The 14,031-nt window shown below is 45.2% G+C and overlaps 1 long non-coding RNA gene across 1 annotated transcript in view; it reads left to right on the forward strand.

Moving 5' to 3' along the window:
• The first annotated feature begins 548 nt into the window (after positions 1 to 548).
• Positions 549 to 14,031, forward strand: part of LOC144334493 (uncharacterized) — a 36,764-nt gene continuing 23,281 nt past the window's right edge. Inside the window, exon 1 of the long non-coding RNA XR_013404383.1 lies at positions 549 to 664. This is a non-coding gene — a long non-coding RNA (uncharacterized LOC144334493). The remainder of the gene's footprint in view (positions 665 to 14,031) is intronic.

Raw genomic sequence — 14,031 nt, forward strand, 5'->3', positions numbered from 1 at the left:
AGAACGGTATCATTTCATGATTGAAAAAACACACTCAATATTTTTAAATACATACTTCAGTGTCAGTGCAACGGAAAACACATCCCATTGGATTTACGGTGATTGCAAGTGGGAGGACCCATTCTTTCTGGGGCAGAGGCCAGAATACACACAGAGAGGAGCTTTTTGGCTTGCACTGCCCCAGGCTAGGCAAGAGGGCGTCACTGGCTTCTATTTCTCATGGGCCAGGGTTCCTGTTATTTCCATATGGGTGGTTTCTTCATTTGCTGCTCACTCAGGCTGCCGGGGAGATATCCACCCCCCTCCTTATTTACTAAGTGGGGGAGGCAGAGCAGGAGGAAGACGGAGAGAGAGAAGAGAGAGTGCCGCAATCTTTCCCCCCAAAGGACTGCAATAAAGGAGCATATGTATCAACTAAAAAAATTCCTTGGCAACAAAAGCTTTTTAATTGAACACAGTCTCTTCAGCCAACTTATGTAAATTCTATCCCAATTTTGGGCATCTATTTTGAGCACAGAGAGAAGCGGTATGAATCTTGCCCTAAAATTGTGCTCAACAGAAGGGGTGACGCCATATGGATGCCATATTATGGGAGCCTGTCACCTGCTAACCGAGATGAGAAATTACAGGTTATAATCCCCTTCCTGCTGTCTGAGGAGCCCAGGTGGGTGGGGAGCGCTTTGGGTATCAGGTACTGGGTGATCCCTTGATACTTGCCTGGGACCTTCCCACAGGTGTCTGAGAGGTCACAGGGTGAAGGGTAAGAGAAGCAGTGCCTCTAGATGGGGCGGCAGGGTCGGGGGCGGAAAGGGCTTGCTTCTGAACCCAAAGGAGCTGGATTTCCTTCTCCTCAGCCTAAATGAGAACCTGGCTGATCCTATAAAACTAACCAGCTGAGAGTTAGCGAGTGGCTCTTTGGGGACTAGACCAACCATGAGGAATGGCCTCGCGTGGAAGTTGGGAACTGGGAGGAGGGTGATACACCTGTTGCACTGTACTATTAGTGGAAAAGATGGACAAAGAGATCCAGGGAGGACTGTGGGACCACTCTGAGTATTCTCCTCCATGGGGAGTTGTGAGTACCGCCCACATTTCCCTCTGTGTCTTAGGGACATGACGAGTTTTGGGATCTGCAGGAGGTTGGCTACAAGTCAGATAACAAAATGTGGGTAGTAGGAACTGCAAGTTGCCTGGTTTTTGTAAATGGCTTCTAAGAAATCTGGTGATTTTCTCTGGAAATGCATTTATCATAGATAAAATGATTGTTTAATATGACGTGGGAAAAATCATGTGGACACGTGTTACATTTATTTGTCTATGCCTAACTTGTTTTCCCCCAAAGTCACTCCAAATCACAGGCTAAAATCCCAGGCCAATTCAATTTCAGGCGTTTATTCTTTCTCTTTCCTTGCTTCTTAAGTAGGTTTAAAAGCTTTATTGGCTACCTGAGCACACAGGTGGTTCCACCATTAACACCATGTGCTAACTTTGGATGGTCTGAATCGTAGGCTGCACGAAAATGGTGTATAATTGCCTTTCTGGAAAGCTCTTACAGGACTGCACCCTGTGTCCCCAGTGCCTGGTAGAGGACCTGGAACAGAATTGATAGTAAGAAATGTTATTAAATAAATAGATACATACACAATTTCCATTGGTCCTGCCCACTTTTGCTTGGAGAGATAAGGCATGCAAGAGACCAGTGGGGTTGTCAGTGAGAAGTATTGTATCCAAGAGTTAAAGCAATAGGATAGAAGTAAAAGAGTTCTTTGTCTAAGGTCAATTGAGAATATGATGGTTGTTTCACTAAGATTCCCTAGTTTTTTTCTCTGTAAAATGAGGATGATTGTCATGTAGCAAGTGATTGATAACTCACTAGTTATAAATGTCCAGATTTATTAGAAGCTACCTATAAAGACACAAATATGCCCACTGATCTTGCTGTTTTTCCTTTGCTTGACTGTTTTCCATGAACCAACTCACCTGGTCCATGGAAAATATTGTTCTTTCTCTCTTATTTCCTCTCTTCCGTTCTTCCTTTCTTCTTTCTTTTTACCATACATATTTATTTAACACTTATTATATTATAGGCACCATGACAGTCATTTGGGATAAAAAAGGGAAGGGGCCATGCCTGACTTCAAGGAATTTCTAAAGAAGGAAGCAAACAACCAAATCAATAGTTATACTAGACTAAGATGCACTTACATGGACATATGCAGGGTACAGTGGGAATACAGAAGTGAGATAGCTAAGTCAGATTATGAACCCCTAAAAATAGTAAATGAGGTTCCGAGATGGCTTATAAGATTGCATGGATGTGTACGAGAGAGAGAGAGAGAGAAGTGGAAGAGAGTAATAATTTATACAATACATTATCTGTGAAAGATAACGGACTAGAGATGACATCTATGATACTTCCACATTGTTTTGAGGAAAAACTGAAGAAATACACATGAGGCACTTATCATAATGCCTGGCTAATGAAAATTCCAAAAATAGTAGTAATTAGTGGTGGTCATAGTAATATTACTATTGTATCTTATACACATCAATGAACATTTAAGAATATCTATTATAGGTTAGGTACTGTATTAGGCCCTGAAGAAACATATGGTGTGGTAAAAAATGTGGATACACAAATAATTCATTAGCTTATAGAACATCATGTGTGAAAATAGAAATATGGAAAAGTAAATCAATAGTATAGAAAAGAGAATGCTTAAAATGGTTGGAATAGTCAGCTGGGCATGGTGGTTCACACCTGTAATCTCAGCACTTTGGGAGGCCTAGATGGGTGGATAACGAGTTCAAGAGATCAAAACCATCCTGGCCAAGATGGTGAAACCCCGTCTCTACTAAAAATACAAAAAAATTAGCTGGGCATGGTGTTGCGAGCCTGTAGTCCCAGCTACTCAGGAACCTGAGGCAGGAGAATCGCTTGAACCCAGGAGGCAGAGGTTGCAGTAAGCCAAGATTGTGCCATTGCCCTCCAGCCTGGGCAACAGAGCCAGAATCCATGTGAAAAAAAAAAGGTTGGAATAGTCTGAAAAGGGTTTTAAAGGATGAATAGGAGTTTGCTATATGGACAAGGAGCAGTAGAGAAGGGCATGGCAGGTGAAGGAATTAACCAATATGGCATATCCAGGGAATTGCCAGAGAAGATGGGTAGCAGCAGTAGTTGAGGATGAAAAGCCTGTCAACAATGGGATAACATTTTAAACAAATTACCCTGCAACAAGGAGCCACTAGATGCATATTTCTATTATCAAACTCATTCAACTGTATTGTAAGTTGTCTACATTTGTCTTCCCTTCAGGAATGTGAGCTACTTGAAGAAATGTTTATTATTTTTTTCATCCCCTAGTGCCTAGCATATACTATGTACTCGATATTTGTTGAATGCTGAATCAATTAAAATCAATTCCTAAGAGGAATTCCAGACTTTCTTGAGGCAATGTATGGTTGGCATTTCAGAAGTCTGGGCACTCCTCCCAGGGGCATTCACTGGAGGGGGCTGAGTGACTATTCTCCATGTATTATGAAAAGGAGATGGTGAAATGTTTTAGCTGCAGTGGAGAGACTGATCTTTTAGCATCAAGCATCACCTAATAATAAGATTTTATGGGGTACCAAAAATGGGGTGACTGAGAGTGGCCATGGGATCATTTTCTCGATTTTTTTTTAGGGACAAAGGATAATGTATTAGGGTTCTCTAGAGGGACAGAACTAACAGGATATACGTATAAATGAAAGAGAATTTGTTAAGAAAAATTGACTCACATGATCACAAGGTCAAGTCCCACAGTAGGGTGTCTGCAAGCTGAGGAGCAAGAAAACCAGTATTGGTTTAGAAGCCAGTCCAAGCCCCAAAACCTCAAAAGTAGGGAAGCTGACAGTGCAGCCTTCAATCTCTGGCCAAACCCCTGAGAGCACCTGGCAAGCCACTGGTATAAGTCCATAAGTCCAAAAGCCAAAGAACTTGGAGTCTGATGTTCGACATCCAGCATAAGAGAAAGATGAAGGCTGGAAGACTCTGCAAGTCTGCCCCTTCCACCTTCTTCTGCTTGCTTTTTCTAGCCATGCTGGCAGCTGATTGGATGGTGCCCACCCACATTGAGGGTGGGTCTGTCTCTTCCAGTCCACTGACTCAAATGTTAATCTCCTCTGGCCACACCTAGAAACAATACTTTTCATCCTTCAATCCAATACAGTTGACAATATTAACTCTCACAGACAATTTTGCTGAAAGGGTCATTTTGGGGATTAATTCTACCTGGAAAGACTCTGCTAGGAGACAAAATCTGGGGGACTTACAAAAATGGTTTTTCCGTAGATAAACATGAGGTTGAAGAAACGTGGGATAGGCTTTTAGTCTAGGGGACCAGCTTTGACGTCTGGTTGCCTTGGTAAGCTCAAAGGAAGGCTCAGAGGGTGCCTCCCTTCCCCTGCCTCTCAAGCAGCAGGTCAGTTTGAGCTAACCTCTCAACTCGGGAAGTGGGAAATTGAATGACTGCTCTTCTCACTTCACAGGGCAGGTTTTTATCCTCTGGGGAAGTCTCTGTGAATGCCCACAGATTCTGTCCATAGAGTCTAAGATCCGTGAGGGCTAGGAGGAAGCAGGTCGCCATTGTCCACTGTTATGTATTCAATGCCTGGTACATTTCCCAACACTTTGTAAGTGCTCCCTACATTCTCATTGCAGTGAATAAATAAAAATAACAACTAATACTTTTATACCACTTACTATGTACCAGACACTGTTGTAGGAGCTTTGCGGGTATTAATTTATTTAATCCCCACTACAAACCTATCCAGATGAATGGGACTAGTGTGAATAGAAGAAATGCTGATGATGTGATGGTAGACAGAGCAATCTGAGCATTGTCCGAGCCCAGCCACAATGATGGTGCCGGCAAACAGGGACCTTCTCTTCAGTAAATAAAGGGCAGCCTAGAGTAGATGTGAGATCTCAGTGGTAGCTCCCTGACTCTAACAACAAGTAAGGAGGGTTATCTGATGACTCTCCATGATCTAGTCCAGACAGAAAAGTTTATGACAATGATATTCGCAGCTGCAGCAAAGTCAGTCCCTCTGTGAATGATCGCACTGATGATGCAGGTCTCAGGCTCCCTGTGCGTGAACACATAGGTGGTAAACATGCTGCTTTCCTTGAAAGTGAAGCTCTCTCTGAGCGGGGCTGTGGGGCTGAGTGCATGCGGGAGCCCCTGGGGAGGGCAGGTCCCCCTAGACAGTTAATGCAACCACAGCTGCTATCCCTGTGGAGAACGGTCTCTTAGTAGCAATTGCTGGGCCCACAGTCGAATCAATGTTGTGCAGTGTAGCTGATGGGAGGTGTTAGTTCTCTTAAGTCTTTCCTTTTCCAGGATAATCCCCTCACTGGACCTGAGGAGCAGAGAAGAGCTGGCCTCTGAGCAGGGTGCTGGGGAAAAGTGCAGGTTACATGTCCTGCACCTGCTTCTCCTTCCCCAGGAGACTGAGGAGCTTAGGGAGGCTTGAACCATCTGTATTTGACACGAATGTTTTCTCCCTAGCTGACCTCACCACTGTGACCTCACCTTGGTGGAGAGCAGCAACAAACTCATAGCTGCTGATAATTGAAACTCAAGGAGGGAAGCAGAAATGTGTGCTATTTGGTAGAATGGGCAATTCAAGACCAATTTGGTTTTGGGATGCATTAGCTGTCTTATTTCACATATGTAACACAGATGTTTAGAGATGGATGGGACCATAGAGGTGATTCATTCCAAAATCTTCATTTTGCAATGGGGAAAAGGAAGCATCAGGAAAGAATTGATTAAATAATGCCGTTTTATTGGGTAGTAGCTGACTCCCAGTCCATTGCTTATTCCAGTAAACAAAATTGTTTCCCAGATATAAACAACTATGTCTACAGAAAACAAACAAATGTTTTCGGGAATCACTGCCATAGATAATCAAGGTGAAGAAAGATTTCTGAATTCTTCAGCCAGCAGGACCCAAAAGTCTAAGTTTTCCTGGAGAGGAGGTGCCTTTGCCTTGGGTTTGCCATTTCAGCAGAGATCAGCTAGTGAGTTGTATGTCTGGTCTGCAGAGCTTGTGAATGGCACAGAAAATGAGAAGGGTTTTGAAGCCAGCTGAGGCCAGGTTTGTATTCTAGTTCTGCCATTTTCGTATCTACTGTGCAACTCCAGGCAAGTCAGTTCGCTTTTCTGAGCTCAGTCTCTTCTTTGGAAAAAGTCAATGACATATGCTATGTACCTGTTCCTTCTGTCTTGTCAACAATGGTCACGTACCAGGCACAAGATGCTCAGGTTTGCTGTCTCTATGTAATGTCTCACTACATCTTCACAGTTTTTTAAATGAGGCAGCAGTTAATATTATAATGTCTATTTTACAGGAGAGGAAAGCCTGAGGTTTCAAGAACTCAAGGTTCAGTACTAGGTTGTAAAGGAAGACTTTGTTTTAGCTTTGATGCTCTCTGCTAGGCACGGAGACCCCTGAGCAGAGTGACAAGACCTTCTGTTTGACTAACTCATGTTCTGACCAGAGAGACAGACGTGTCAGCAAGAGGTCACAATACAGTGCGCTCAGATTCTTCAGCACTTGGAGCACTTGTTCCAGAATGGAAGGCCAGGGAAGTCTTCCAGGAGTAGGTGGCGCCTCTGCCGACCTGAAGGGTGAGGAAAAAGTGTCCAGTTGCAGAAGGTACGATACTGATAATATAGAGATAAGATAGCTTTTAAAGACCTAGATGTGTAGACTAGTTTGAAACAGATTGAGGACCTACAGGTAGTTGTGTGTGACTAGAGTAGGGTTGGGGTGTGTGAGGAGAATTAGAATTAGGCGGGAATCCGACCGCCAAGTGCCACACATACCATGTGGGGGAAGGATCTTGACCCTAAAGCATGGGGAATCCGGGAAGAGTTTCAGTAGGGAGTGACATCATCAGATGCGAGTTTTGGCACGATCACTACCTATCTCACAAGATTTCTGTAGGAACAGTACAGTCTACTGTAAAACTGTTTCAGATTGTGGCTGAGCAAGAAGCCAAAATAACATACAAGGCAGCTAATTAACAGCGTTTTCCAAACCTCCGACCTAGGTGTTTCTACCTCAGCTACCTTGCATTCCTTCCTGACCTCATCACAGACACTAAGCCCAGTCTGAGTGCTATTGTAGAAGTCCAAGGCTGGCAAGAAACAGAGCAGGAGAATGGGAAACCACAGGGTGGACGGTTGCATCTCTGCAGCTCCTCCCCTTCTGGCTTAGAGAAACCTGGGTGCACTGACTGGCAGGCAAGGGTATCCTGCTCCTGGGCTCTCATCCACCCTTCAGGGAACAGCCTGGTTGGCCTACTTGCTGCAGGAGCATCTGCATCTCTGCTTAATTGGATTCTCATCTTTTTAAAAATATATTTTTGTGCAGTTGCCTAGAGGCATTCAGATAATGGGTGCATTTTTAATAGACCCAATAAGTAAATAACTGTTATTTTCTCCTCAAGAAATCCAGGGGGGACTAGAGTTCTATTGCAGCTTTGAAAACAATCACACCAGAAATTGGACTAGGAGACATTCTTGCACAGACTGGGTGATTCTCATTGTTGTTGTCAGGACAGATGAGACCCAGGTGTCACCAGACACAAGTATGAATCAGCTTGGGAGTGTGTGGCGCTGGGGCAGCTGCCCTGCCGCAGACACCTGAGGGTTCACATGCTGGCGGCTAACCCCCTCTAGTGTTGATTAGAATAGACTATTTGCAGCTGTGGGAACAGACTTGCATGTTGAGGCGGTAAATCTGTGAGTAGATGCCCCACCCCATACCCCACTCTGCGTCTCAGGCCCACAGAACTGAGACCAATGGTTTAGGGTTTCTAATTTTGTGTTGCATGGTGACTCCATGACCCTTTTGGTAGTCTGCCCTGATTGCTACCCCACAACCAAGGCCTCTCTCATTCTAGGCTGCACTGCCCTCCCCATGTCTCCCTGAGGTGTGACGCTCATTCTTATCGCCACACTGTGTTCATGCCACGCTTTCTACCTGAAATGCCCTCCCCTACTTCCACTCTAATTCTTCACACTTCAGATTTCAGATCAGGTTTCACTTCCTCTTTCCCTCCCCCACTACAAGTTCTTCTCTGCAAATCTTGCAGCACTTAAGCACCAATGTCTTGCATTTGAGATAAGCCACCTCATGCTTTTATTTAGCTCTTAATGGTTACAGAAGCTCTTGCGGGGGCAGAATGTTGACGGGCATCTTGCATGTAGCAGTTAACCCCACTTTGTTTATCCCAGGAAGCTGATGGACTACAGCAACCATCATTTAACTCTTGCGTAGGAGCAGCTTAGACATAAGGTAGTTTCTCTGCCTGCCCTCTTCAGCTTGTTGTCTCTGTCACACCAAACCCAAATCTTCTCTGACAACTTTCCAAAAAATTCTGGGTTACCAGCACTGCCAAACCCAGTGTGAATTCTATGCCTGAGCCTAAAGTATTCCAGCCTAGTTCCAGACTTATTTTGAATTTGTGGTGAGCGTGCAACTTAAGCGACATAAAGGGTGGTGGTTTGAGAGCTATGTCCTGTGCTGTGTATTGATTGTTTTATGCTGTATCCAGCCACATTCTTCCTCAGAAAAAGAAAGGAGGTGAGCTTGGCCCTAATAAACAGCAAAGCTCTCATTAGAGGGAAACTCTCCAGGCCTGACCCCTTATTAAATTGATTGGATCCATTTTACAGATTTGTCCACTGAGGCAGCCATGCCCTGATTGCATTTTAGGAGGACCACAGAAGTCAAGAAGTTCAGCTTCTGAACTAGCCAGACTATCACCGGTTCGTTCTGCACCCTGAACTTTTACCCCTCCTGTTTTGCTAATGGAAATAGGTTAATTCAAAGTCACAAGAGCAACTTTGAAGTGGAGGCTTGCTTGAGATGAGGATTATAGACTTTATTTCTAATGAACCCTAATGGAACCTTTCTTCCCGGGAAGATGTAGAGCAGCCCTTCTGTAACTCTCCATTCAAACCTCTGCAAATGCTATCAGCCATTGCTAAAGCATATCTCAGCAAGTTTCTTTGGGGCCTTATGCCTCATATGTGCTCTCCTTCCTTTCCTCCCTCCTTCTACCTATGGTCTCTATTCCACTTTAACCACCTCTAATTCCTTCTTGTCCAGATTTAACAAGGTCCCTCTCAACCCCTCTCTCAGAGAACAGAAGTTAGTAGAGGGAATGCCACAGGGTCCCACTGCCTGCAGAACCTCTTCAGCTGAATCCCAAAGGAAGCTCAGCAGCTGATGGGGAAGTGATTTATAATCCTAAACACAGTTCTTTCACTGTTGGTTCTGGCTTCTTGCATCGCAAATCGCTTTGCATATTAGCATTACACTGATGACATTCAAAACAGGTGCAACTGCCTATAGAACAGCTGCCGCGGCCCACTGAAAGCTTCAAGCCGAGACCCGAGGTGCATGAACCCTCCTTCTGATAAGCTTCAAAGCGGGTAAAATCATCATTAAAGGAAAATTGACTTGTAAGTACGTGAAAGATTGTAGTTATTGCATCTAAAAAGCAAGGAGCCAGCAGCCAAGGGAATCTTCTTTAAAAATGTATTCAACTGAACAACAGAAAAGAAATTGCCATCTCAAGAATGTTATGACACAACTTTAAGATGCCAAGACAGCAGACTGTTTGTATTTTCCTGGAATAGAGGGGTCACAGCCTGGAACTGGGGCCTGGGAGGCAGCATGGTATGGAAGGCCAGGGAGCACAGGGTACAAGGTCCTACTTTAGAAGATATGGAGCAAGAGGTTGTATTACGGGAAAAAAAATGCAACCCAAAGAAGTCTGTGAATATCAGATTTGGAGCCAGCCTAGCTAATGCTGGACCCTAATATGTCACCCATGATAATTTTGATCCTGAAGGATAATTTCTAAGATGTATTCCATTTAAAAGAAAGTGACCTAAAATTTTTCACAAAAACAGGCTGAAACTCAGAAGGAGGGTAAAACTGAAGGTGGCCCTGGTCTGACTTCCACATGCAATTCTGGCTTCTACTTTTATCCCTATACTACCATTTACTGAGCACTTACAATATGCTGGGGGCCAAGTGTGTGGTTGTGAAGACCACAACCATATCTGATAGGTATAAATGTCATCTAACAAATGAGTTTAACAAATGAATAAACAAATGAGTAAACTGAGGATCAGGGCAATTGTTACCTGTCCCAAATCACACATCCCGAAAGAGGCAAAATCAGGATTTAAACACCAGCTGCCAACCCTAAAAGGGGTTGACCCTCTTTTTTCAGAGTATCATGTAATTTATTTCACAGCCATAACGAAGCAAGAGAATGTGAGCGTAGATAAAGCCTCCTCCACAATCCTCTCCTTCCTCTGGCCTGTATACAAATAGCAAAGTGATATTGCAAAAATGATGGGGAAGGCCAGGTGTGATGGCTCACGCCTATAGTCCTAGCACTTTAGGAAGCTGAGGAGGGCAGATCACTTGAGGTCAGGAGTTCAAGAGCAGCCCGGCCAATGTGGTGAAACCTGTTTCTATTAAAAATATAAAAATTAGCCAGGAGTGGTGGTGGGCACCTGTAATCCCAGCTACCCGGGAGGCTGAGGGAAGAGAATCGCTTGAACCTGGGTGGCAGAGGTTGCAGTGAACTGAGATCACACCACTTCACTCAAGCCTGGGTGACAACGAGACTCCTTCTCAAAAAAAAAAAAAAGATGGAAAACAAGTAATAAACAGATGTTCTCTTAGCACAACTTCATAGGTAACACTTTTTCAGATTTCAGCAGTGTTACTGATGGGTAATTGACACAATAAAGGGCATGTGTGTAAACCAATGTATAAGACGTCAGTTGGTTGGAATGGTCTTTTGATAGACTGGCCAGGGCAGCCCCTCTTCCCAGCACCATGGCTCTGTGGGATTTAAATCCAACTGCTCAGCTGTAGTCACACCTTCATTGCTGCCTGAGCTGTTTTTGCCCATGGTTAGGAAAGGGACTGGGATGGAGAATTCTGCAGAAATAAAGCCCCAACGTGTGGGGACAGACTCGGTTTAACCCAGGTTCATGTCACTTCTGGCTGACCTCCCATCTTCCTTGGTGAGTCAAGGAATCTTAGAAGTGGGAGGAACTGCAGGGATCACCCGGCTTACATCCTTCATTTTATAGATGAGGAAGTTAAGACTCAGAGAGATGAAGAGAATGATCCATAATGATACAGAAATCATGACCCAGGTCAGCTGACCTGAGGCCACATCTTTCAATGACCACTTCCTCATATGTCCACACTGCAAAGCTTTGTCCTAGTTGTTTCTCTGGAGGGTGTGGATGGGTGGGGGAAAGGGATCACTTCCTTCAGGAGAAGAGGACCTCTGTGCCCGTGCACAGCCACTGCCCAATCTCCTGCCCCAAGCCCAGCTTTTGTAGCGATGGACCAGAAGCATCTTGGTAAGGGCACTGGGTCAAGCTTTCAACGAGGTTCTGCAGGCAAGGAGCTACAGCAAAGCAGATCATAGGAAACGGAGAGGCCAGAGCATCCTTATACAGTCAGGCACTGCGAGAATGAAGGAGAACAGCTCAGGCTCTTGGCTAATATCTGCGTTTTAGACTACTATATGCACCAGGCCATGCACTTGGTGTCACAGGGGCATTCAGACACGAAGAAATGAACAGCATACAGCAGACAGAGGCTCAGAGATCTTACTGCATATGAGAGGTAAAAAGACATCTACACAGAAGAAAGAAAACAGACCACTTGCAATGAGTGGGGGCAGAGCTCCCTGTGGACTGGGGTCCTCAGGGCAGCATCAGGGAAGGGCGAGCTTAGGAAGGTCTCTGTGGGGACAGCATCTTCATTGTCAGGAAAAAGGGCTAGTCTGGCTTGGTCTGGGACTGTCTCTAGTCCCACACTTGTACAGCTGTCACTAGAGAAATTAGTGTTCACCTGACCTCCACTTTAGACAGAGACTCTCCCCTTCCACTCTACCGAGACTTCCACTGGGCTCCATGGCATTGCAGGATCGATTTTCCCCACCTTCTGTGTCTCCAAGTACCATCCAAATAATCACATCTGTGCAATGCTTTGGGGTTTAAAGACTCTTCAGCACCCATTGCCACAGTTCTTCCCATTACCTGTAAGGTGCATGGGGCAGTGTCATTATTATAACAGTGGAGGACATTCAGTTTAGGTACCTTGACTAGTAGAAGAGAAAGCTGGCCTTACGATTGTGTTTTCCGGATTCCTGCGTGAGACCATACCACCTCTTTGCCACCTGTCTCTGTGCTGATTGTAGCTGCACCCTCCATGATCTGAGACCAGCTGAAACGTGGGCCAGGTCCTTAGGTGGCGGGTTAGCTGGAGTGACAGGCCTGGCGTGGAGACTGCGGACCATGTGAGGTGCTTCTTTTGTCAGACAGCTGTCCCAGCACAAGCGGCTGCCAAAGCCCATGTGGAAATACGGGGGTGTCTGGGAGAACATTTAGGATTTTAATCAAGGAGCCGAAGTGCATTTGCTTTTTCATTAATCCCCACATTAATTAGTGTCATTTGCAAAAAGAGCCTGATGCACACTTGTGTCTGCTGGAGCCTCAATTGACAATCCTGGGAGGCTGTGATGCAGCCTCATTCCTGCATGCTGAGTCGGCCCTGTGCAGGAAAAAAATGTAACTTTGTTTCAAAACCTAGGGAGGTCTCAAGGTCTCTCTAATGGAGACAAAAACAACAACAACAAGAAAAATATGAGGTACAAGCTTCCTCCCGACTTATGCCTTGGCCCAACAGCAGTAATTACACAGATTAGAAGTTGTGCTTAAAAAATCATCTTTCCCATGTGCCCCCACCTCACTTCCTAGTGCCCCTCATGGCTCCTACTTACCTTCCTGACAGATAAATACCTGGGATCCCCTCATTCATGCCTCAGTGTGGCTCCTTGGCACTCAACCAATTCAGCTTCTGTATCTCCCCTGGAATATTCCCCTGTCTCCCTTCCTCAGGGGCTGATGCAGCATTTTGGAGACTTCCAAGGGAGAGGAGCAAGATAAAAACTGGGGGTCTGGGGGAGAAGTTCTAACAATAACAGCTACATGAAAATAATATTAATATCATTTGCTTATTAAGGGCAAGCCACGGGCCCCACTGTTTTCAGCACTTCACCTGTACTAACACATTTAGGTGATGAGATCCTTCTCATTTTAGAAATGATGCAACCGAGTCACAGAGAAGTTAAGTAATCTGCCCGCCAACACTCGGGTCGATGTGGTCTCATTCCATCACTCGGGTGATGGAGCCAAAGGCCACGTTCACAGCCACTAGGCTGTCCCGGCCCCTTGGTATGATTTGTCCCCTCCTAGGGTATGCTTCTCTCATCTCTGGTCTTATTTCTAGTTGTTTCTTGACCCTTCACCATTTCCCCGTTGGCCCACGACCTTCATCATCCTGGCAGGTGGCAGGGCCTTGCCCTTTGACCTCCTCCTACCGTCACAGGAATCAGCGTTTCAACATTTGCCTTTCCTAGTCTCTGGATATCAAAACTCATCAATTCCATAGCTGTCCCCCCGTGCCCTGCTACAAGCTTAGACAGCATGGTTGTCAGGCCAGAACCCCAGCAGCCTCCCCGATTGGAAGTGCCCGGGGTGGGGTGGGGTGAGGTGGGAGCTGAGTGGGCAGAGTTTCATCCGCAGCACCATGTACCCACTGTCTTCTGCCGTGCGGTTCACAGAAAAGAATGTTTATTTCACTCCTAAAAGCCAACGTGAAAACATTGGTCTCAGAATACCATGAGTTAACCTAACCGACTGTTAATGTTAATGATGAAACCCCTCCCAAATCTCCCAAATAATGCTTGGCTTCAGTGGAGACCTTTGTTTAATGAGTTAGGACAAAGGGATGTTTCATTTGTAAATTTCAGATGCTGCAGTAAAGCCCATAGAGTGTGACGTTCATGGTTTTGGGGAGTCTGGGGGATCCTGAAAATCATGCCACCCTCAGTGAAGCTAGTGTGGTGGCCCTTTCATTTTAACT

The sequence above is a fragment of the Macaca mulatta genome, chromosome 14 (genome assembly GCF_049350105.2).
Source record: "Macaca mulatta isolate MMU2019108-1 chromosome 14, T2T-MMU8v2.0, whole genome shotgun sequence".
NCBI lineage: Eukaryota > Metazoa > Chordata > Mammalia > Primates > Cercopithecidae > Macaca > Macaca mulatta.